Genomic DNA, 24,455 nt, shown 5'->3' on the forward strand with positions numbered 1-24,455 from the left:
AGTATCACATGACTGGAATGTGTTGGTGTTATTACATTTGTGTTTGATTGATCTCTGAGTTGACCTTGTAACCATCCCGTATTGTACAAACTGTACCTCTTTATTTAGTATTTTTGACTTGCAGAGACTCAATATGTAATCTATTATTAAAAGATGTGTGTGTGTGTTTTTGGTTGTTATCTCCATAATTTGGATTTTAGAAGGTGGAACGGAGTTCTCCGAGGACTCGAAGTATCCACCCCCACTACGGTGAAGGATTGCGATTCATGGGCTAAGTTGTGTTGTTCTCAGAGTTTTGTTCCAAGGGCTCGTTTCAGGATCGTCACTGAGCCCCATACAGCCTCCAACTGTAGTTTGTATGTGGCAATGTTCCCAGGGATGGTTTTTAAGATCTCTGTATGGTTCTTCTTTATCATTCCCCTTGCCCCCAATTATCACTGGTACAATTTTTGTGTTCTTCAGCATCCAGTATCTTTTCACTTCATTCTTGAGGTCTTGGTATTTGGTCATTTTCTTGATTTCTGCGTTATTTAGGCCAAAATTGCTGGGTACTGATATCTCAATCAGCAATGCTGTATTTTCTTTTTTGTTCCTGAGTACAATGTCCAGTCACAATTCTTTGTTTTCTATGTTCACGCTGGATGGTATAATCAGGTCATACGTGAGCATTATGTCCTTGTTTTCAATGATGGCTTTTGTTTTATGTTTCGATGAGTTTTGTGGAACTGGGATCTTGAAATTTCTGCAGATGTGCAAGTGGATTACTCTACATACACTACCGGTCAAAAGTTTAGGTACACCCAACATTTTAATATATTTTACTGTTTCATGTGCAAAATGGACATAAGATGTGAACAAAACTCTTACCAAAGATAAATCTGCTTATCCACTGATAATATATTGTGCTTCAATGCATCTTTCTTGTGTGAAACGTAGGTTTAAAGCAATTTTTGGAAATAGGTCGAAAAGTGCAATTCAAAATCTAAACTGAAACGTGAAGTTAATGTTATAAACCTTTCATATAAGGAGCAAAAACTGTTTACAAATACTCTGCTCTGTGTGGAATTAATGTTTGTTCTTAGTTTCTTCATCACGTGCAATGTTTATTATTGCCAGGTGTTGCAAAAAATGTTTACAGAAAGGCTGGCCATACAATCTAATGAGTGTTTTTTTTCTTTCAGATTGCCTGAACATGGGTGCCAAAGCTCAGCTAATGCCAGAAAAAAGGCAGGCAATTGTAACTTAGAAAAGAAGGCCTGGAAACAGTTGCAATGCTGGAGCTGTTTAGCTCGGCTCTAATTTCCGGTGCTGTAAGACGTCTGATGCGCAGACTAGTGACTCGGATTACTTGTCCTGCGATTCTGTTGTGATTATACACAGAGCAGAGTATTTGTAAACAGTTTTTGCTCCTTACATGAAAAGTTTATAACATTAATTTCACGTTTCAGTTTAGATTTCGTATTGCACTTTTCGACCTATTTCAAAAAATTGCTTTAAACCTACGTTTCACACAAGAAAGATGCATTGAAGCACAATATATTAATAGTAGATAAGCAGATTTATCTTTGGTAAGAGTTTTGTTCATATCTTATGTCCATTTTGCACATGAAACAGTAAAATATAAAAAAATGTTGGGTGTACCTAAACTTTTGACCGGTAGTGTACCTTGTTGTGCCTTTGTGAGTGTACAGTTGCTTTGACATGAGTTTTCTACATCCTAATAGGAGGTGACTCGTGCTTTCTGTTTCTACCTTGCAGAACCTACACTTGTCCTATTGAACCAGTCCTGCCATCTTTTTTAATCCATTGGTGTTGTGTCCCTGGTCTTGGGCATTAATAATGATTTGTTCTACATCCCAGTTGAGCTGACCTCTTCTTAGCTGTTCCAGTGATCCTTCTTTGTCTATCGCTATCCCCAATCTGTTCAACATATTTTTTATACCTTCTTGCGCTTATCGTTTTCCCAGTTGGTGGTGTATATCTGTTGATGTTTCATTTTATATTTTTCTTTCTTCTTTTATGCAATTGTTGGTACTGTACTTGTTTTGGTTTCTTGTGTGACATCATCCATTCACACCTGTCTTTGGAAATGTTTTGCTTGGTGGATTAGTGATACCTTCTCTGGTTTGTTGTCTTCATCTTAGCTTATAAATTGGATTCAGTAGTCTGTTGCCCTTTTTACATATTTGGCTAATCCTACAGTTATCATTCTGTTCACTTGGTTGAGCTCCATCAGGCTGCTACCTCCTTCTCATCTTGGCAAGTACATTCTCGGGATGCAATTATTTTTGTGAAACATTTTGTGGATTGTGAGGAGTCTCCTTGTTTTGATATGCAGTTTGTTGATTTCTGATTGTGGCCAGTTTATTATTCTACAGCTGGAATGCAGGTATTGCGAGTTAGTTTATGGCTTTGATTTTGTCCCTTGGAGATAGGTATGTTTTCAGGATCAGCCTCGTTCTATGCAGGTATTCTTTGGTAATTGTTTTGTTCATTTGTTTGTGACATATTCGGTGTCCCTCTTCTGCTCCGAGGTATTTGTATGATGCTTCTTGTCTAGCTCCTGTATTGTTACCTCCGCCAATGAAGATGGATGGAGGTTATGTTTTCACCCCTGTCTGTTTGTCTGTCTTTGACCAGGATGTCTCAAAAAGTTATGGACGGATTCTGAAGAAATTTGGTGGAGAGGTTGGGTTTGTGACAAGGAGCAAATGATTAGATTTTGGTGAAGATCCAGATCTGGATCTGACAATTTTAAAGTGATTCTTCACCATTGAGAGGTAGGGCAAAAAATGATATGTAGTATAGTACAATTTCTCAAAGTTGTGGATGGATTTGAACGAAACTTGGTGGACAGGTTGGGTGTGTTGCAAAGAAGTATCGATTCAAATTTCGTGAAGATTGAAATCCGTATCCAGATGAAGATGATTTTTAAATGATTCTTCCCATTCTCGTTAAGATTCAAATCTGGATGAAGAAATTTTTTCAGCAATTCTTCACCATTGAGTGATTCGGCCAAACACGATATACAGCATGATATTTCAAAAGGTTGGGGACGACTTATGACAAAACTTGGTGGATGAGTTAGGTAAGTGACAAGAACAAGCCGATTATATTTTGGTTCTGGTCTGGGTCCAGATCCGACCTATCAGTGGGATACAAAAGGTGGAATAATCGGCCTGGTGGAGGTATGCGCTCTCCCGAGGAGTGTCATTCTAGTTGTATTTGTCAATTTTTATGTTGTCTGTTTATTGGTCTACCTTGTATGAATGTGCAGTTGGCATACTTATCCAGGCCAAATTCCATTTGAATGTCGTCGGAGTACTGTTTCACTAATTTGAGGTGTTCTGCCAATTTTCCTTCGTTTGGTGCATAAAGTCTTAAATCATCGATGTAAAGTAGATGTGTCATCTTGTTGTGTCTTTAGATGTTCTCTTATTTGACGTCAGGGTTTATCCATGTCCTTGCTCACTAATGAGGTTGCTCAATGGGTTCAGGGCCAGGCAAATCAGGAAGGGTGAAAGTCTGTCTCCTTGGAAGATTTCTCGACGTATCTTTACTCCTGGTATTTCAATCTTTCTTCCGAATGCTGTAATACCAATGTGGCATTCCAAATGTGTGTGTGTTTACACTTTACTCTGAAGGGCTTCTGCTATAATGGAATAATAAAAATGGTGCCGTTGGAAAGCTAATCATCTATTTACTTGGAACAAAAATTTGTATCTGTTCAATTCTACCACCTCACTATAATACAGCTATCGTGTGTGTGTGTGTGTGTGTGTGTGTGTATGTTTGTGTGTGCGTGAACGTGAGTGTGCACATGGGCAGAGCTGAAATAAGGCCCCCTGGTGCTGTTTATTGTTATGTATTTGGGGTATGGATGAAATACCTTCATGAAGTTCAGAATGTGTAGATTAGCATGCTCCAAGTTTCATGAAGAATAAGGTCCCACCTCGATGTAAATTAAGTTAGGCCAACTGTCCGGGTAAGAGCGTTTGTGTGTCTCCACACGGAGGAGTGGAGTTGTGTTATTTAGGTAGCGCTTATGGTCAATAATTCCCCTGTTTGTAAAGGCCTCTTGTAATTTTGCCCTTCGTTTTTATATTCATCAAAAAGCCAAGCCACGAATGCTCCATTCATCCACAACACTGGCAGGGCTAGCAAAAACCCCACAGCTGCTCGATAGGACGAAACCCCGCCCCTCCTACAACCGATGTCACGCGAACCTTCTCGGTGGACTGGGCTCCGCCTCGATGACGCGTGTGCAAGGAAACCACGCCCCGAGCTTTGTGAGTGGCTGAGGAACGATGGGGTGATTCAATCTCGCTTGGCGATTGGTGATGTGGCGTCAGGCAGCTCGGGCTGAAAAGGATAAGGAGGAAGATTCCGCCTGAATCGCTCTCTTTTTGTTCTGGTTTTGGTCGGGGTGGTCTCGCTTGCTCTTCATCTCTTCTTGCCTGGTCGCCGACGAGGGAGGACGTGATTGTGCGGTGCTTCGTGCGGGCTGCGCCGAAGAGACTGTTGGAGCTCGGTGCAGACGAACATGAAGGACCCATGGAGGAGCTCTTGCCTGTTTGCTTCGCACCGGTGGCTGGCTGTGGACGCGATTTCGCACCAACGCGTGTTTTCCCGTGCAGGGACGCGGGACCTGTGAACCACACCAAACCGTCTTTGAGACTGAAGCTAAGTGGCTGCACGACACTGAACATTTATTTTCGTTATTTCTCCCTTTTTTTTTTTTTTTAAAATACAAAATCGAGGCTTGTGTAAGAGCTAACATTAATAACAAAAAAACAAACGGACACATAAGACATATAAAGGGAGTGGGGGACAAGATGGGGAGAGAGGGTGAAGCACACAAGTACAACTTTTGAGGGCAGGGACATTGAGAGATCTGTGGGAGGGAGAGGGCTTGGGGGGGGGGGGAGGAGGCGTGGGAAGGGGTGTCGGGGGAGGGAGAGGTAAAATAACATATGGACACTGCTCGGACTTCCAGGAAAGAATTCGGTATTTCAGAAAAGTGGATCTGGGGTGAATTAACAGGGGTAGAAAATATCAAGGTTTTGGTTGGGGGAAGATAAGAGATGGTGGTGAACAGCTGTTATAAAGACCTGGAGGGAGGAGTAGGATTGAAGAGATTGACGGAGTTTGTTCCAGAGTTGGGAGAAAAGAGGAATGAAAGAGTGAAAGTGAGCAGAGAATCTTGATTTTGGCAGTTTCGCCAGAAGAGGGTTGCTGGCAGATCTTGTGCGACCTGTAGGAGTATTTGGGGGACAGAGCACCGACAGGGTTGGGGGGGCTAGGCCAGAGACGAGTCGGTAGAAGACAGATAGGCCACCATCCTGCCTGCGGTGAGTGAGTGAAAGGCCCTCAGAGTTAGCTTCATCGCGGGAGAGTCCAATGATTCTGAAAGCTTTGGTTTCAACAGTGTGAAGCCGAGCTAGGTGTGAGGCAGGAGCACCAGCCCAGAGGGGAGAGCAGTATTCCAATGAACTGCGGATGAACGCCTTGTATGTGGTGAGGAGCTCAGGTGTGCCAAGGAAGGGCTTCACACGACGGAGGATGCCCAGTCGGCGACTGGCTTTGGAGGCCAGCTTGGAAATGTGGTTTTCCCAGGAAAGATCATGGCAGATTGTGAGATCCAAGAGCTTGAGTAACAGAACTTCTTGGAGTAACAGAGAGTTGGGATGAGTATATAGAAGTTGGTCCATGTTATCAGACAGTGATATGTAGATGGAGTCATCACTGTTTGGTGGACGGTACAACACACATATGAACAAAAGGTGGAAGTGAAGGGGAAGCCGTAGCTAGAGGTACTCCTGGGGGTGATATGGAGAGGGCAGTGCAGGGAGAGTGAGGAAGAGAGTTTTTGATAAAGATAGCAACCCCACCTCTAGGGTGAGGCTCAGATCTATCATACCGGAGGAGGGAGTAACCAGGGAGAGATATTAAGGAATCAGAGACATCTTGAAGGTGGAAAGTTTCTGTTAAGCAGATAAAGTCTGGTTTATCAGAAACAACCTGTATGGAGAGATCAGTCAGGTTTTAGCGAAGGCCCCGGATGTTGTAAATCCCGAAGGCCCCTCCCTATATATACACTAGAAACAGAAACAGGAACAGGCCACTGGGCTATTCTTTACAGAAATCTACCATAGGATTTTTAGTGCTCGCAGATGGAATGGCCAGACGCATACTTTTTTTGGATGCACATTTATTTTTCTGTGAAATAACCTGGAGGGCAGTTTGTAGCTGGGCTGGGCACCAAACACAAAAGGCTGTTAAAAGATGAGTATGCTGCCTCAGTTCTCAGATGGGTACCTCAAGGCGTGCCAAGCAGGCCAGCCAGACCGAACTTTGGATTGCTGTGATTCTCCAAGTTGCCCTTGCACTTTGAAAAGATGATCACGAATGGTTCAAGAATTTAGGTGATAATGCATTGTGTTGACAACTAATAACAGTGTGGAAACACCTCAAACTCTTCAGTGTGCAAAATCCAGATGACCCAGGCTTGACATGATAGTCATTTGTACTTCTGTCACCACACAGTACATCACAGACAAAGCCAGGTACAGAGAAGAAAATGGTTGAAGATGTATCAGCAACAAAGCAGTAAATAGTGCCCTATATAATACAGTCGAGGTGCCAGACTTTTGCCAATTAGCAGATTTCTGTTTTTCAATAGCTTCAAAGCTCATCCATTATGTGAATGATTTGACTTGTGTTCATTTGTTTCTTTGCACTTTTTTTTCTTTTTTCCCGTCTCCTGTTACAAAAACTTCAAATGCTAAATAGGAAATATCAAAAGATGTCACCCATTGCTTCACCTGTTTTAGCGTTGTCATCTGAGCAGATGGCCTTAATCAGAACCCAAGTTCATAATCCTGCATTGGGTGTTTAGCCATTTTGTATTCGTGTTCTTGTATTTCACATATTAAAGTATACTGTAGTTCTGTCGAATAACAAATGTCTTTGTCCTGCATGTGATTTATGTATGAGCTCATACATGAGATCATTCTTAAATTTTTTTCATTTTACTTTACGTATTTACTGTGTTTTTGCAATGATGGGTTTGGATGACTGGTACATAATTTTTCTGGGGGTGGAGTGGTGGGTGAAGGGGGGATTGGGTTTGTGGAACAAGCCGTTGAAGCACACTAGATCTAGTGTTTCTTCATGGCTTATGCGGCAGTCTTTGTTTTTGTTAATTGTGCATTTGGGATTGCAGTTACTGATGAGTAGGCCACGTTTGTGATTTCGGTGCCATTTGGGGGAGTCGAGTGTATTTGGTTTCGTGCGACACCATTATTGTTTCTCTATTTCACTCCCCTTCCTCTCCCTCCTCCTTCCCCCACTCCCTCCCCACATCCCTTCCCCTCTGAAACCTTGCGGGAAGCGTCTGCGATAAGTATATCTCATTTTGTTGGATCTTTGTGCAAATTGTCCGTGGCCTAAATTTGCAGCATTTTGTGTTGAAGTAAAATGTTGTATGTGTCAGGATGTTTTTGTCCTTTGTCCATCAAATAAACCAACAATCTCTCTTCTGCTCTCTTTTTTTTTACCTCTTCTTCATCCCTTTTTTTTTTTTTTTTTTTTTTTTTTTTGTATACAAGATCGAGGCTCGTGAAAGAGCGAACATTAATTACACAGAAAGACAAACCGACACATAAAACATATAACATAGGGAGCGGTAGACAAGATGGGGAGAGAGGGGGAAGGACACAAACACAACATTTGAGAGCAGGGACCGAGAGACATGGAGACATCGAGAGATCTGAGAGAGGGCGAGGGCTTTGGGGGGGGGGGGGGCGTGGGAAGGGGGCAGTGGGAGAGGTATAAAACATATGGACACTGCCAGGACTTCCAGGAAAGAAGTTTGAATTTCAAACAAGGTGGATCTGGGGTGAATTAGCGGGGGTAGAAAAGATCAAGGTTTTGGATGGGGGAAGATAAGAGATGGTGGTGAACAGCTGTTTTAAAGACCTGGAGGGAGGAGTGGGATTGAAGGGAGTGAGGGAGTTTGTTCCAGAGGCGGGAGAAAAGAGGAATGAAAGAGTGAAGGTGAGCGGAGAGCCGAGATTTCGGCAGTTTAACCATCAGAGGGTTGCTGGCAGATCTTGTGCGACCTGTAGGAATATTTGGGGGACAGAGCACAGAGAGAGCTGGGGGTGCAATGCCGGAGAGGAGTCGGTAGAAGACAGAAAGACCACCTACCTGCCTGCGGTGAGTGAGTGAAAGGCCCTCAGAGATAGCTTCATCGCGGGAGATTCCAATAATTCTGAAAGCTTTGGTTTCAACAGCGTGAAGCCGAGCTAGGTGTGAGGCAGGAGCACCGGCCCATAGGGGAGAACAGTATTCCATTGAGCTGCGGATGAAAGCCTTGTATGTGGTGAGGAGCTCAGGTGTGCCGAGGAAGGACTTCGCACGACGGAGGATGCCCAGTCGGCGACTGGCTTTGGAGGCCAGCTTGGAAATGTGGTTTTCCCAAGAAAGATCATGGCAGATAGTGAGACCCAAAATCTTGAGCGACAGAACTTCTTGGAGAGGATTGTTGAGAAAGTAGATGGGAGGGTTGTCCAGTCGATCTTTTCGGAGAGACATAGTAAGAGTGTGAGATTTGTCAGGATTGAAAGACATGTTCCACTTGTTTGACCAGTCTGTGATTTTGTCCAGGTCTTCAGAGAGTGAGGAGGCAGCAGACTGCCGATCTGAGGGAAGAGGAATGGAGCGGCAGAGAGTGGAGTCATCAGCAAAGAGATAGAGAGGATTTTCGAGAGAGTCAGAGAGATCATTGATGAAGACCAGAAAAAGCACTTTGTTTTACTTTGTTTTCTCCTTTTTTCTCATCTTTTCCAAACAGCAAAATTGAGGTTTGTTGTTGCTGCAGTTCCCATACCCCTGTGGCACCCACACATATGACTGACCGGTTGGAGACATTATTATAGGTTGAAATTTACAAGTCAGGTTCCTACTCCAACACAAGGTAAATGCTTTAGTGAAAAAAATAATCGAGGAACAACTTGATTTCAATTGAATGTTGTACTGTATTTTGAACACGAATCAGAACGTGAATCGGAAAACAAAACTGTAGTTTATCAGTACTTTGGTTCGGAATTTGTTCCGATTGTGCATGCACAGAGGAGTGATGTAATTTTTTTTAGTCTGTCTGTCTGACAATCAAACAAGATAGAAAATTATTCCAAACGAGAAACTTGTTTTTTAAAGACTTCAAAAAGGACACAAACAGGAACGAAGAACTAATGTAGCATGTTAAATAATGTGGTTTTAAACAACACCGCATCAATGGTATTCAACTTCCAGAATTAATTTTTATACAACCTTTAAAATCTGTATTTTATTTAAATTGAATTATATACTTAAACATTGTAGAGCACAAATCACCTTTTGGCCGCATCCAAAAACTTCCAGTTTTGCAGTACTTAGACATGTTAAATCAGGTGGTGTATAAGACACTATCGACGGTACACTTTCAGAATTTTTTATGAGATATAACCTTTAAAATCATTATTTCATTTAATTTTAATTATATACTTCAACACTGCCCAGGGTAAGGTGCTCTATGAACTCCAATTTTGAACAGTAAGTTGTTCTATGAACTCTCTTGTTTTGAACAGTTGTGTTCTATGAACTTCCCATCTCTCGCTATTTGTGTGTCTCCATCTCTCACTATGTGTGTGTGTCCCCAACTCTTGGTGTGTGTGTGTGCGTGTGTGTGTGTGTGTGTATGTGTGTGTGTCCGTCCCCATCTCTCTCTCTCCCTCTCAGTGTGTGTCCCCATCTCTGTGTCTCTGTCTCTCTCTCTGTGTGTGTGTGTGTGTGTGTGTGTGTGTGTGTGTGTGTGTGTGTGTTTTTTCCCCCATCTCTTGCTCTGTGTGCGTGTGTCCCCATCTCCATAATTTTGGTTTCAGAAGGTGAAACGGTGTCCTGCCAGGACTCAAAGTATCCACCTTTGTTTTGTTGAGGGATTGTGATTCATAGGCTAAGTTGTGAAGTTGTGTTTTTCTCAGAGTTTTGTTCTAAGGGCTCTTTTCAGGATTGTCACTGAGCCCCATACAACCTCCAACTGTAGTGCATTTGTGGTAATGTTCCCAGAGATGGTTTTTAAGATCTCTATAAGGTTCTTCTTTATCATTCCCGTTGCCCCAATTATCACTTGTACAATTTTGGCGCTCTTCAGCATCCAGGATCACTTCATTCTTGAGGTCTTGGTATTTGGTCATTATTTTGATTTCTGCATTATTTAGGCCAAAATTGCTGGGTACTGATATATCAGTCAGCAATGCTGTATTTTCCTTTTTGTTCCTGAGTACAATGTCCAATCGCAATGCTTTGTTTTCTTTGTTCACGCTGGATTGGATCATCAGGTCGTACGTGAGCATTATGTCCTTGTTTTCAATGATGGCTTTTGATTTATGTTTCCATGAGTTTTATGGAACTGGGATATTGAAATTTCTGCAGATGTGCCAGTGGATTACTCTACATACCTTGTTGTGCCTTTGAGTGTACAGCTGTTCTGACATGAGTTTTTTTTTTTACATCCTGATAGGAGGTGACTCGTGCTTTCTGTTTCTACCTTGCAGAACATGCACTTGTCCGATTAACTCAGTCCTGCCATCTTTTAAAATCCATTGGTGTAGTGTCTGACCTCTTCTTTCCCATTCCAGTGATCCTTCTTTGTCTATCCCCAATCTGTCCAAATCTTTATTATATTTCCCTGCTCTTTTGTCTTTCTCCCAGTTATCACTATATATCTCCTGGTATTTCATCTTGTATTTTCTTTTGTCTTTTTTGCTATTGTTGGGGCTATTTTCATTGCTGATTCAGTTTAGTGTGTGACATCTTCGAATTGCACCTGTTTTTGGAACTTTTTTGCAAGGTAAGTTAGAGACATTTTTTCTGGTTTGTTGTGTTCTTGCCTGTACACAAATTGTATTCAGTAGTCTGTTGAGCTTTGCACGTACTCTGCTAATCCGACAGTCGTCACTCTGTGCATTTGATCGAGTCCCATCAGGCTGCCACCTCCTTCGTTCCTCGGCAGGTACACTATTGGGATGCACTGATTTTTGCAGACAATTTTGTGGATAGTGATGAGTTTCCTTGTTTTGATATCTCGTTTGTATATTCCCGCTTGTGGCCAGTTTACTATTCTGCAGCTCTACTGGAACACTGGTACTGTGAGTTGGTTTATGGCTTTGCTTTTGTTTCTTGGGGGTGAGATATGTTTTCAGGATCAGCCTTTGTTCCACACAGGTATTCTTTGTTCATTGTTGGGTGCATTTTGTATGACAAATTTGCTGAGCCTCTTCTACTCCAAGGTATTTGTAAGATGCTTTGTTGTCCAGCTCCTGTATTGTTGTATCTAGGTCAATTTTAATGTTGCCTGTTTTTGTTGGTCTACTTTGCACGAATATGCATTTGCTACACTTACCTAGGCCAAATTCCATTTGGATCTCGTCGGAGATCCGTTTCACTAATTTCAGTTGTTCTGCTAATTTTTTGTTGTTCGGTGCAGAGTTTTAAATCATTCATGTACTGAAGATGTGTCACCTTTCCTGTTCCTTTGGATGTTATTTTATGGGATATCTCGGTGTATCTGTGTCCTTGCTCATTAATAAGGTTACTTAGTGGATCCAGAGCCAGGCAAAACAGGAGAGGAAAAAGGCGGTCTCCTTAGAAGATCCCACGTCATATCTTTACTCATTGTTATTCCAATCTTTCCTTCTAAGTGCTGCAGTATTAGTGTGGTATTCTATAGATCCATGGCTTTCTCAATCAGCTTGATTGTTTGGGGATTTATCTTGAACATTTGTATGCACTTTATCATCCATGAATGTAGGACACTGTCAAAAGCTTTTTTTTATTGTATCCTGTATATATATATATATATATATATATATATATATATATATATATATATATATATATATATATATATATATATATATATATATATATATATATATAGATATATATATAGATATATATATATATATATAGATATATATATATATATAGATAGATATATAGATATATAGATATAGATATATATATAGATATATATATATATATATATATAGATATATATATAGATATATATATATATATATATATATATATATATATATATATATATATATATATATATATATATATATATATATATATGTATATACTGTATATATACAGTGAAACCTTGACTTACGAGTTTAATTCGTTCTGTGACCGAGCTCGTAACTCAATTTGCTCGTTTCTCAAATTAAATTTCCCCATTAAAATGCATTGAAATGCTATTAATCCGTTCCAGCCCCCAAAAAACCACACCAATTACTTTTGTTACGTGTTTTTAAATAAGAAAAATGTACTTTATAAATAACAAATAATGTATAAACAAGCACGACCTCGTATATACTGTACATAATAAGCGGCGTTACGCGCGCTGCTTGTAAACAAGGAGGAAGCGGACAACGCGGTAATTTGTAAGAGTCTTTATTCAAGAGCTCACTGTATCACTGGCGCGCTCCGGTCCGGGCTGCGTGCCCGGTGTATATCCTGAGGCCACGCCTACCCTTCGGCGTGGCCCCCGCCCACTTGGTGCGCGGAATGATGTCACCACGCCAGTGAGCTTCCGTGTCCGCCACAATGTAAAGAAATAAACTGGTTTTATTAAGTGTATTTACCTTGAAGATCAGACGAAGATGCTGGCGGAGGTGGAGGAGATGACTTTTGCCTTTCCTCGCTTTCACTTGCAGGGCGTTTCAATAAAAACCTGTCCAACGAGGTTTGTTTCTTCCTCCCTTTCAAAATGTTTCGATCGTACTGCTACGATCGTACTGCCTCGCCAAGTCGACAACACGCACACCTCGCTCATGTTTTTCGACGATTGCGTGTTTTATATCCAAGCACATCATCCTCTTCTTCTTCTCAGTACTGCCCTTGGCACTCAATTTCTTAGGACCCATGGTTAAAACTAAGAAATTTTCCAAAATAACCAACATGCGAAAACAAAGCAGCAGTGATATACGGCAGAGATGCTTGCACGGCAAGATAACCACGTGACCAGAACGCTCGTTGGGCCACCTCGTGGCGGGTGGCGTAAGCTCGTAACTCAGATCTCGGCTCGCATCTCAAAGCAAAAAACCGCCCGAGCGACGGCTCGTATCTCGGAAAACTCGTAAGTTGGTGCACTCGTAAGTCAAGGTTTCACTGTATATATATATATATATATATATATATATATATATATATATATATTGTTACGGACCGCGGATAAGATGTTGTGTTTGCCGAGCGGATGGCACCGCGGCCGAACAGTTACCCCGACTCACCCGATTCCCGAACGTTGGCCGGATCGCGCCACAGGTAGTCAATAGGGAAAAGACAAAGGCGACACGGATGTGAAGAAGAAGAAGACAAAAACAAAAAGGTTGGAAATACTACTAAATTTATTCTTACTATTTACACGCTCAAAGTAACCAAGGAAGAAGGAAAGATAAGAAAATAATTTACAGAAGAATTCAGAGACACAGTGCAACGCTAGCTTACCTACAGTCTTAATTAACCCAGGGACAAGACACACAGAACAAACTCACATACACAAAAGGATGGAAAGGCAGGAGGTGGATGGCTGGAGGGAGAGGAAGGTCCAACGGATACTGCCGCACGATCGGCGCGTTTAGCAGCCGCCGTTCCTTCGCGGCCCTGCTCAAAACTGCTGTCCAGGCCCCAAGCTGCTGTTGTTGCTGCTGTGGCTGCTGCTGCTGCGGCTGTGTTTACGTCGCGTGCTCTTTTCAGGACTCGTCTCTCTCGTCTTGTCAAAGCTCATCTGCTTCTGTAAAAGCTCATCTGGTCCAACCACTTCTGTAAAAGCTCATCTGGTCCAACCACTTCTGTCAAAGCTCATCTGGTCCAACCACTCAACTCAACAACTCCCCAACTCAACAACTCAACAACTCAACAACTCTACAACGTCCTTGCTTGGTCCAACCACTCAACTCAACAACTCCACAACGTCCTTGCTTGGTCCAACCACTCAACTCAACAACAACTCCTTGCTTCTTGCGCGCGCTTTTATAGCGCCTCAGGCGATCAAGCCGCCGGCCTTCAGGACACGCCCATCGGTCAGCTCGCCTCGGCCCTGATTGGTCGGCACGGCCCTCTGGCTCCGCCTTTGATGACGATGGGCGGGCACGCCCTTCTTCCCCGAGCTGAGCACATGCTTAATGGCGGCTTTGGGGCGAAATCAGCAACCCACCGCTGTAACAAACCTGGCAAACTGCCCAGTGCGGTTGGCAATGGAGACTTGGAGGGGATGTAGCTGGAAATGGAGATTTTGGGAATGGGGATGAAAGGGAATCTATCTTGTTTCACTTGGTGCAATGGAGTGTCATCTTAATGGAAGAGAAGGCCTTACCCTAATACACATAATAAAGATATAACTATCAACAAGGGGGAAATCTATGATTGGCTGACGTGATTGTTTATGACCTAATTATGGGACGCCCTTTGACCTTTATACATAACTGGAGTAAGGAGGGTCCAGAATAAAGCACTAATAATAAAAAACACAATAAAAAAACACAATCCTCATATCCACAATATATATATATATATATATATATATATATATATATATATATATATATATATATATATATATATATCCATCCGGTAGACAATTTGGTTTGAGCACAGCCTTGTTTAGTAATAGGTAGTCTATTGTTCCATAACATCCTCTCTTGCACATCCCTTCTGTTCTGCCTCTCGGCCTTGTTGTTGTGCTAGGTGGTGGTACCTTGTTTCTGTGATGATTCCTGTTAAGTTTGTATGTTGTTGGTAGACAGGCTCTTGGCCGGTATTTGAGTCTCTTCCGATTTTCGGATGAGGAAGGTGTTCCCTTCTTTGAGCCATTTGTATACAAGATCGAGGCTCGTGAAAGAGCGAACATTAATCACACAGAAAGACAAACCGACACATAAAACATATAACATCGGGAGCGGTAGACAAGATGGGGAGAGAGGGGGAAGGACACAAACACAACATTTGAGAGCAGGGACCGAGAGACATGGAGACATCGAGAGATCTGAGAGAGGGCGAGGGCTTTGGGGGGGGGGGGGCATGGGAAGGGGGCGGTGGGAGAGGTATAAAACATATGGACACTGCCAGGACTTCCAGGAAAGAAGTTGGAATTTCAAACAAGGTGGATCTGGGGTGAATCAAGGTGAAAATTTCCTGATCCTCTTGGATAAGTTTATTGAATGCTCGAGCATAGTGAACATGGAGATCATCAAATTGCTTTAACCAGAAGTTTGGGATCCCATCTGGGCCAGGGCTTTTGAAGTTTCCTATCTTTGCAAGCTGCTGTCTTATACTTTCTGCATCAGTTACACTGGTCAATAGCCAAATTGGTTCTGACTATTTTCAACTGTTTCTCACTAATTTGGTGCCCACGAATCCGAATCTGACCTTAAAATTTCGCTATCACGTAACCTTGACGTAGTACATCATAAGTGTGGAAAAAATCTTTAGAGCATGCGAATTTCTTGATTAAGTCTCAATAAGTCTATTTATTGTCACAAAAAATAATATGAACTTAAAGTTTTTATTTACATCACATAAAAAAATGTAAATCTCCAAAAATAATATGAACTTCATAAAATATCACAAAACATAATATGAACTTTAAGTTTTTATTTACATCACATAAAAAAAAAGTAAATCTCCAAAAATAATATGAACTTTATAAAATATCACAAAACATAATATGAACTTTAAGTTTTTATTTACATCACATTAAAAGTGCTTCTGAACTTTACTTTTGCGTTTGTAGGAGCAATCACTTTCACGCTGTAAAGTCCAACAGTCGTCGCCCATCATGTTTGGGTTGAATCGGCCTTGATATCGAGTATTCATGATGACAATTTTCTGGTGAAACCTTTCTCCATGTTCATCACTGACAATTCGATAGAGAAGCTGATGGAAAACGTGAAAGATGAGGAAGTTGTTGTGGTAGGAGGAGACCTCAATGGACATGTGGGAAGGAGTATTAACGGTTTTGAGGGAGTTCACCTCTGTACCTCTTCGGCCTTCTACCCATTATCATTTGTATCTGTTTGTGTTGTAGCCATGAATCGGTCTCCTTCACCGCCCGGACTCCTCGCTTCAGATGCAGAGCACCTTCTGTGTAGAAGGATGCCTCTGTGTCGAAGATCTGTGTGATGTGTCTGACATCATCTGTGTGATGTGTAGAAGGATGTGTAGAAGGAGCACCTTCTGTGTAGAAGGATCCCTTCCCTCAGCATTACAGCTTTCAATATTATTTTTTCCTGTCCTGCTTAGATCTTTCCTTTGAAACAGGCAGCACCATTGTAGCTTTGCACTTTGATGCGGAACTCTGCCTCTTTTTGGGGAAGGTGCAGCCGTATATCTTAGCAGGAAGCACCTCAGCTGCCTGGTGTTTCTGCACAGACCTCAGACCTTTCTCTGCTGGGGCCCTGTAACCCTTTGTTAGGAGTTGCTGTTGTTTTTTTTAACACTCCCCAACACACATGCCCCATTGAGATTCACGAACGTGACTTGCACTACTCGAGGCCTCCTGGTAGTTGTGCGTGTGCGCGTGCCTGCTTTTGTGGCTCTATCTCACACATGCCCTTGAGACATCTAGTATGGGTTACCTACAAGACTCATTATGGTTGCCCTTCATTGTCAAAGATTGTCCTTCACATGTGGCATGCGAATAACTTGGGAAAGGGAATTTGTTTGTAGTTTTGGAGATGCTAAATCAGACTACAACTACAATCTGAGACAGCAAGTAGTGTAACCTGACGTTAAAGGATATTCGAGAAGACCAAACCACTTGCTATCTGCAGGAAGTTTTAGGCAGAAAATTGAAATTTAGCCATGGGGCACCTGATAAGTCACCGACTCTTCGTTAGACACCATGGGGTCTTTAACGTCTACCAACGACCAGTGCTCATAGCAGACTGGTCCTCCAGCTTTATCGTCCATCTGAGAGACAGCTCACACACTTAGGCATGCATTGGCCTACATGCGAAACACAACGTATGCAAAAGACGAAATTTCTCATTGAAAAGCAACTTGGTGACGTTGATAATGTCACTCTGGAGACGTTATCAACAAACTGACAAAATCCTAGACTGTCCATGTTCTGGGCGACCAGGTGTGACGTCACCTCGGCAGGATAACCATATCCGGTTGATGCACCTTAGGAATCGGTTCTAGACAGCAAGTTTGACAGCTCACAGTGTGCCTGGCTTTTGACCAATCGGTGCCAGAACTTTTAGGAATCGGTTACGCGTGCATAACATCTGACCATGACAACCAGCTGTACGTCAGATTTAGTTGCCATATCATCAACATGCAAGCCTAGCTTGGTGTAGACAATATATGAGGTCCAGGAGACAAGATCCTCTTCACAGAAGAGTTGAGGTTCCATCTCTACAGTGGTGATGGCCATTGTCGCATTTAACGACACGAAGGGGAACATTACGTTGACACATGTGCTGCACAACGTTCGTCGTTCGGCAGTGGAAGCATGATGATATGAGGAGGCATCACCGCACATCACAGAACCCAGCTGGAGGTCATTAATGGCAATTTGACAGGTATCCGGTTGCATGAAGTTTCACGTTCATGGACGTCACATCACACTTCAACAGGATAACGCGTGCCCTCACATCACACAATTGGTCACTGACTTCATCTCACAACAGAACATTCCCACAGAATGTGAATGCTAAACGAGACCTTTTGCATGTGCGCTGTCTTTGCAGTGACTCTGTTCTACTCGCCGGGCACTTTTAACCTGCCGTTGCTCGCATGAAATCTAATTCAAATAATCTTTTAAACATAATGAACAAGTTGATTAGAAAGTTTTCCAAATTGTCCGTTGTGCAGAGGCACACTCCTTTCTCGTAGGTACGTTTTCAAGTATTTTCGGTTCATTTTAGAAGATGTGCGAGCCATTTTATGTTGCAGTCCTTTTTGGCATGCGTGATATACATCCAGCCGCTCCAATGGACACCATTACTAGCGGCTTTCTGCGTATGCGCACTGAGTATGCTGGGCGGATTACGTCATTTTGAAAGTCACGTATTGCAGGAATATTTCCTTTCTGTTTCTCAGACCATCACCCAATCACTTTGTGTGTCCATTCCACTTCTCTCCAAAATATTGTTCATTTTGAAAACTAAATAAGTTTTGCTATGTTCGATTTTTCCCTCCTTTGGGGTTGCTTTTTGTTCTATACATTGTCGAGGCTTGTGGGGGAGCTAAACATTGAATGGATCCATATGTAACAGAACAAAAGGAACAGTAGAAATAGAGGGTGAAAACACACCAACAGCAGGACTTGGTAACAAAATAGAGGGAAACTTGGAGAAATAATGAATGTGGGGGTAAAATGAGGGCTAGGGGAGAACACATGGGGTAGACAAGTTAGATGAGATTGAAGAAAATGTGGAAGTTGGTCCCACAGGTGGGAAAAAGAGGAAGAAATGAGTGAAGGTGAGCAGTGATCCTGGATATTGGGTGTTTCACAAGAAGGGGGCTCCTAGCAGACCACATGCAGCTGGATAAACCCAGGGGACAAACCCTGGAAAGAGGCAGAGGATGCAAGTTCAGAAAGGAGGCAGTGGACGACAGAGAGACTAACGACCTGTCTGTGATGTGAAAGTGATAGAGCCCATAGATTCAGCTTCATTGCAGGAGATCCCAATGATCTTTGAAGGCCTCGGTTTCCACAACATCAAGCTGGCCAAGGTGTGAGGCAGGGGAGCCAACCCAGAGAAGAGCAGTACTCCATGAAGCTGTGGATGAAGGCCTTGTAAGTGGATATGAGGTCAGGTGTGCCAAGGAAGGACTTTGCATGACATAGGATTACCAGTTGGTGACTCGCTTTGGCAGGCAACTTAGAGGTGCGGTTTCCACAAAGAAAGATCATGGCTGATAGTGAGGCCCAAATGTTTGAATGACTGCCTTGAAGAGGGTTGTTAAGAAAGTAGATGGGAGGGTTTGCCAGATGGTCCTTTTGGAGAGAGGGGGTGAAAGTGTGAGATTTGTCAGGAGAATATGAAAATTGTTGATATTGTGAAAAATGTATGTATGGTCTTGCTTTCTAAATCGTAAGAATCCGTTTATTAACCAGTAGCTGTGGTGGGACAATGCAAAGATCCAAGTCCGATATTTCTATGAACAATTTTGTTTAGTTGCTACAAAAGAAGAACATGACACAAAGTCTGAATTGGAAAACTAAATCCTCAAATATTGACGAAAATTATAATACCCACTCCGATCAGGACCAATCCTCAACAAAGACTGAGAATGCAAGTTTGGAATGCTTTCTTCGGTAGCATGATCGATAATGAAGACCAAGGTGTGCTAATAAGGTTGCGTTTTCAGCACTTCAACAACTTTGGCGTGCCAACTCGGTTTATTTATTTGTTTTTGAAATCCGGGTTTCTCTTTTCTCAAACAATTGCCTTGGAAGGCCATGGCAACTCCTTGTCACTCACCCAGAAGGAATCAAACATATGAATAATAATATTTATAATTATTTATTACTCCCATCAGGGTCTGGGAGGTTTTGGGAGGACTCCCATCAGGGTCTGGGAGGACTCCCATCACTGATCAGCCAGATCTGGATCCAGATCTGAACCAAAATCTAATTGGCTTGGTCTTATCACCCACCCACTCATCGTCCTAGTTTTGTCATCTTGGCAACCATTTTTTGAAATATCATGCTATACCTCCCAATGGTGAAAAATCACTTTAAAAAGTCTTTAAAAAGTCTTCGATCTTCACCAAAATCTAATCAATTCGCCCTTATCATACACACATCCTGTCCACCAAGTTTCGTCCAAATCAGTCCATAACCCTTTGAATGTGTGTGGGTGTTTTATTGTTATTATTTGGATGCACCACACAGTGCATTCAGAAAGTATTCAGACCCCTTCACTTTTTTCACATTTTGTTATGTTGCAGCCTTATGCTGAAATCGTTTAAATTCATTTTTTCCCTCATCAATCTACACTCAATACCCCATAATGACAAAGAGAAAACAGGATTTTAGAAAGTTTTGTAAATTTATTAAAAATAAAAAACTGAAATATCACATTGACATAAGTATTCATACCCTTAACTCAGTACTTAGTTGAAGCACCTTTGGCAGTGATTACAGCCTCGAGTCTTCTTGGGTATGACGCGACGAGCTTTGCACACCTGGATTTGCGGATTTCCTGCCATTCTTCTCTGCAGATCCTCTTGAGCTCTGTCAGGTTGGATGGTGACCGTTGGTGGACAGCCATTTTCAGGTCTCTCCAGAGATGTTTGATTGGGTTCAAGTCAGGGCTCTGGCTGGGCCACTCAAGGACCTTCACATAGTTGTCCCTAAGCCACTCCTGCGTTGTCTTGGCTGTGTGCTTGGGGTCATTGTCCTGTTGGAAGGTGAACCTTCAGCCCAGTCTGAGGTCCTGAGCACTCTGTTTCAGGTTTTCATTAAGGACATCTCTGTAGTTTGCTCCGTTCATTGTTCCCTCAACCCTGACCAGTCCCCAGTCCCTGTTGCTGAAAAACACCCCCACAGCATGATGCTGCCACCACCATGCTTCACCGTTGGGATGGTGTTGGGCAGGTGATGAGCGGTGCCTGGTTTCCTCCAGACATGACGCTTAGAATGGAGGCCAAACAGTTCAATCTTGGTTTCATCAGACTACAGAATCTTGTTTCTCACAGTCTGAGAGTCCTTTAGGTGCTTTTTTGCAAACTCCAAGTGGGCTTTCATGTGTCTTTCACTGAGGAGAGGCTTCTGTCTGGCCACTCTGCCTTAAAGCCCAGATCGGTGGAGTGTTGCAGTGATCGTTGTCCTTCTGGAAGTTTCTCCCATCTCCACACAGGATCTCTGGAGCTCAGCCAAAGTGACCATCGGGTTCTTGGTCACCTCTCTTACCAAGGCCCTTCTCCCCCGATTGCTCAGTTTGGCCGGGCGGCCAGCTCTAGGAAGAGTCCTGGTTGTTCCAAACTTCTTCCATTTAAGAATCATGGAGACCACTGTGCTCTTGGGAACCTTCAATGCAGCAGAAATTTTTTTGTAGGCTTCCCCAGATCTGTGCCTCATCAGTCATCACTATCCTGTCTCTGATCTCTGCAGGCAGTTCCTTTAACCTCATGGCTTGGTTTTTGCTCTGATATGCATTGTCAGTTGTGAGACCTTATATAGACAGGTGTGTGCCTTTCCAAATAATGTCCAATCAATTGAATTTACCACAGGTGGGCTCCAATCAAGGTGTAGAAACATCTCAAAGATGATCAAGAGAAATGGGAGGCGCCTGAGCTAAATGTCAAGTGTCATAGCAAAGGGTCTGAATACTTATGTCAATGTGATGTTTCAGTTTTTTATTTTTAATAAATTTGCAAAACTTTCTAAAATCCTGTTTTCTCTTTGTCATTTTGGGGTATTGAGTGTAGATTGATGAAGGAAAAAATGAATTTAAACGATTTCAGCATAAGGCTGCAACATAACAAAATGTGAAAAAAGTGATGGGGTCTGAATACTTTCTGAATGCACTGTACATACTCTTTATAGAGAGTTGTTGCTGCCGCCGAAGTAGTCTCTTGGCAAGGGTTATAATGGGTGGTTTGCCATTGCCTTTCCAGCATTGTTTGTCCATGCTCTATCCTTTTAAATGCTGAGTGAGCTTAAAGCAAGGAAGCAGCACATAGTATTCTTGAAGTACCCTCCAACTCCGCTATTCGCGGGGGATACTTTCCTGGGAAATCCGCAAATAGCGAAACCCGCGAATAATGGGGTATTGTTTCAATGGAAAAAGGGGGGGGGGGTTGGGTTCCCGAGTCACGAAAATCCATGAATAGAGAAGACCAAACTGTGAATGGCTCGGCAAAATCTGCGAATGGTGAGGCAAATCCCGAGAATGTCGACGATAATCCGCGAAGGTCGATGAAAATCCGTGAATGTATGCCGTGGCATTGTTTCAATGGGGAAAAGGGGGATACGTTATAGGTTCCTGGCAGTTCCTGATTCATAGAGGAAATTTTTTTAAGCTTAAAATGTTTTTGACCACAAATGCACTTGATTCCAGTTTCACAAAAAATGCTTACAAAAAAAATAAAATAAAAGTGACAACACCAGGTACCATTTCCAATTTATTGAAGGAATGCGCTTAGTTTATTAAAAGTGATTAACCCGACCGCACCATGAAAGTAAAAAAAAAAAACACAACACCAGGTACCATTCAACACCAGGTACCAATATATGGTACTCACCAGTTACCTATTTATTCAATGCAGCTCTTTGTAGGGGAGAAGCAAATCATCAAAGCCCCTCTTAAACTTGAGGTGCAGTACCTCTACATGACTGGTTCAGCATCTTCCAACTTGTCAACAAGCTCCCGCATGTCATGCAGCAACTCGCCCAGGAACTGGACTGTGAGGTTTGACCTCGGCACCTCTTCGTCGTCACTGTCCGCCTCCTCCTCCTCCTCGGAAACAGTTATAATGGCCTCCAACTCCTTCTCGGTGAGGTTGTCGCCATGTGAGGCAATGAGATCCTCCAACTCCTCGGGCTGCATGTAATAAAATCCTTCCCCTCCCAACTGCCGTGCCAACCCGACAATCACATGCTTCTCCTCAGTGTTATCGGGAAAGCCAGTAAAGTTTCTGACTGCCTGTGGCCACAGGTTGTGCCAGCATGCGTTGATGGTGGAGGCTCTCACCTCATCCATCGACTCCTCGGTGGCGCCGATGCAGTGGGCAATGTTGAAATCCTTCCAACACTGCCCGACGGTGAGCCCTAGGCCTGATGAATAAACACAAATGATTGTAAATCTGATTGGCCTTTGCATGAATGAGAGATCCACTCAAAGGACACTCTTTTGTGTGTTCTCGATCATATGCTGAGAGCTTTCTCCATCCTTTCTATGTGGACATCCCGGACATGGGTGACCACCTTTGTACTCGATACAGTGCTCACTGAAATAGTCACGCATCGCCTTCTCCTTCTTCCTTATGCAGTGAACGGTGGATTCGTTGACGCCATAATGCCTGCTCCCTGCGGGGCGCACTCTCTCCTCTCAAAAGCAGGTCGAGCAGCTGCACTTTCTGGCTCAGGCTCATCGCTTTCTTCTGCCTCTTGGTAGTCGACACATCTCCGGCACTGGTCTTGCGCTTGGGGGCCATAATTGAAAGATGAGCAGAGCGAGAGTCAAAAAACACAGGTCGAAGCAACGGGACGAGAACAATGTTTGAGATTGAGGACACAATCTGTATATGTAGGATTGCAAGGATTGTGGGTAGTTGTGGGAGGTACTCTGCCCATTGTTTGTGGGGGATGTTATCGGATTATGCAGTATTGAGCCTATCTGCTAATTTCAATAATAGATTTAATGAAGCATTTGCATTCTTTAATTTGTGGTGTTGACATGTTTTCGTCGCTGATGGAACATCCCCCGAAGCGTTTTCATTGTGTAACATCTCTTATGATGCTTTACTGTAAATTGCAAATTGTAATAGATTTAATGAAGCGTTTGCATTCTGTATTTCGCGGAGTTGACTTATTTACACATCTGGTGGGTTATCCTGCAAAGCTTTCGATTATAGTGTGGCTAAAATTTGTAGTCGCGAAAGTTATCAAAACGCAAAGCACGCAGCAGTGAATGTACGGTACTGCACTGTACAGTATAAGCAGGTCATGCTCGTGGCTCGTAGAAGATGTTTTTTTGCATATGTCCAGCTGCTTTATGCATGGCTGGTGAAAGATGGGTTTTCTAAATGTGTGGAACTAGCAGCTCGTGAATATTATTTTTTGCACCCCCGAAAAAAACGTGAATTCACTGAACATGGCCACGAATTGAGGGGTTTGGGGGGGGGGTTGGGGAGGGGGATCGCGATTTTACAGAACACAGCCGAAAATACCAAAAAAAAACGCGAATTTGCGGGACACTTTTCCACGAAAAGAGAAACAGGTCGCATTTTATCAACCCGCGAATAGTGGAACCCGCAAATTTTGGAACCCGCGAATAGCAGAACCCGCAAATAGCAGAACCCACGACTAGCGGGTTCCGACAGTATTTGGTATGTGTTGGTCTATTTGTGTTGGTCTGTGTGTGTTGGTCTGTCTGTGTGTGTGTGTTGATTTGTGTCGGTCTGTTTGTGTCGGTCTGTGTGTATCAGTCTTTGTGTCGGTCTGTTTGTGTTGGTCTGTGTGTGTTGGTCTGTGTGTGTTGGTCTGTGTGTGTTGGTCTGTGTGTGTTGGTCTGTTTGTGTTCTGTTTGTGTTCTGTTTGTGTTGGTCTGTTTGTGTTGGTCTGTGTGTGTTGGTCTGTGTGTGTGTTTGTGTTGTACAACCACAATTACCGTATTTTGGTGCAGCTTATGTTTTGTTCAGTTTCATCTCTTCCGTAACTCTTG

At 42.8% G+C, this 24,455-nt stretch overlaps 1 protein-coding gene across 6 annotated transcripts in view; it reads left to right on the forward strand.

Annotated features, from left to right (window-relative positions):
* Positions 1-24,455, forward strand: part of LOC137421773 (nuclear receptor coactivator 2) — a 298,535-nt gene that overhangs the window by 180,678 nt on the left and 93,402 nt on the right. The window lies entirely within an intron of this gene.

This window comes from Myxine glutinosa, chromosome 2 (genome assembly GCF_964187855.1).
Source record: "Myxine glutinosa chromosome 2, kmMyxGlut1.1, whole genome shotgun sequence".
Classification (NCBI taxonomy): Eukaryota; Metazoa; Chordata; class Myxini; order Myxiniformes; family Myxinidae; genus Myxine; species Myxine glutinosa.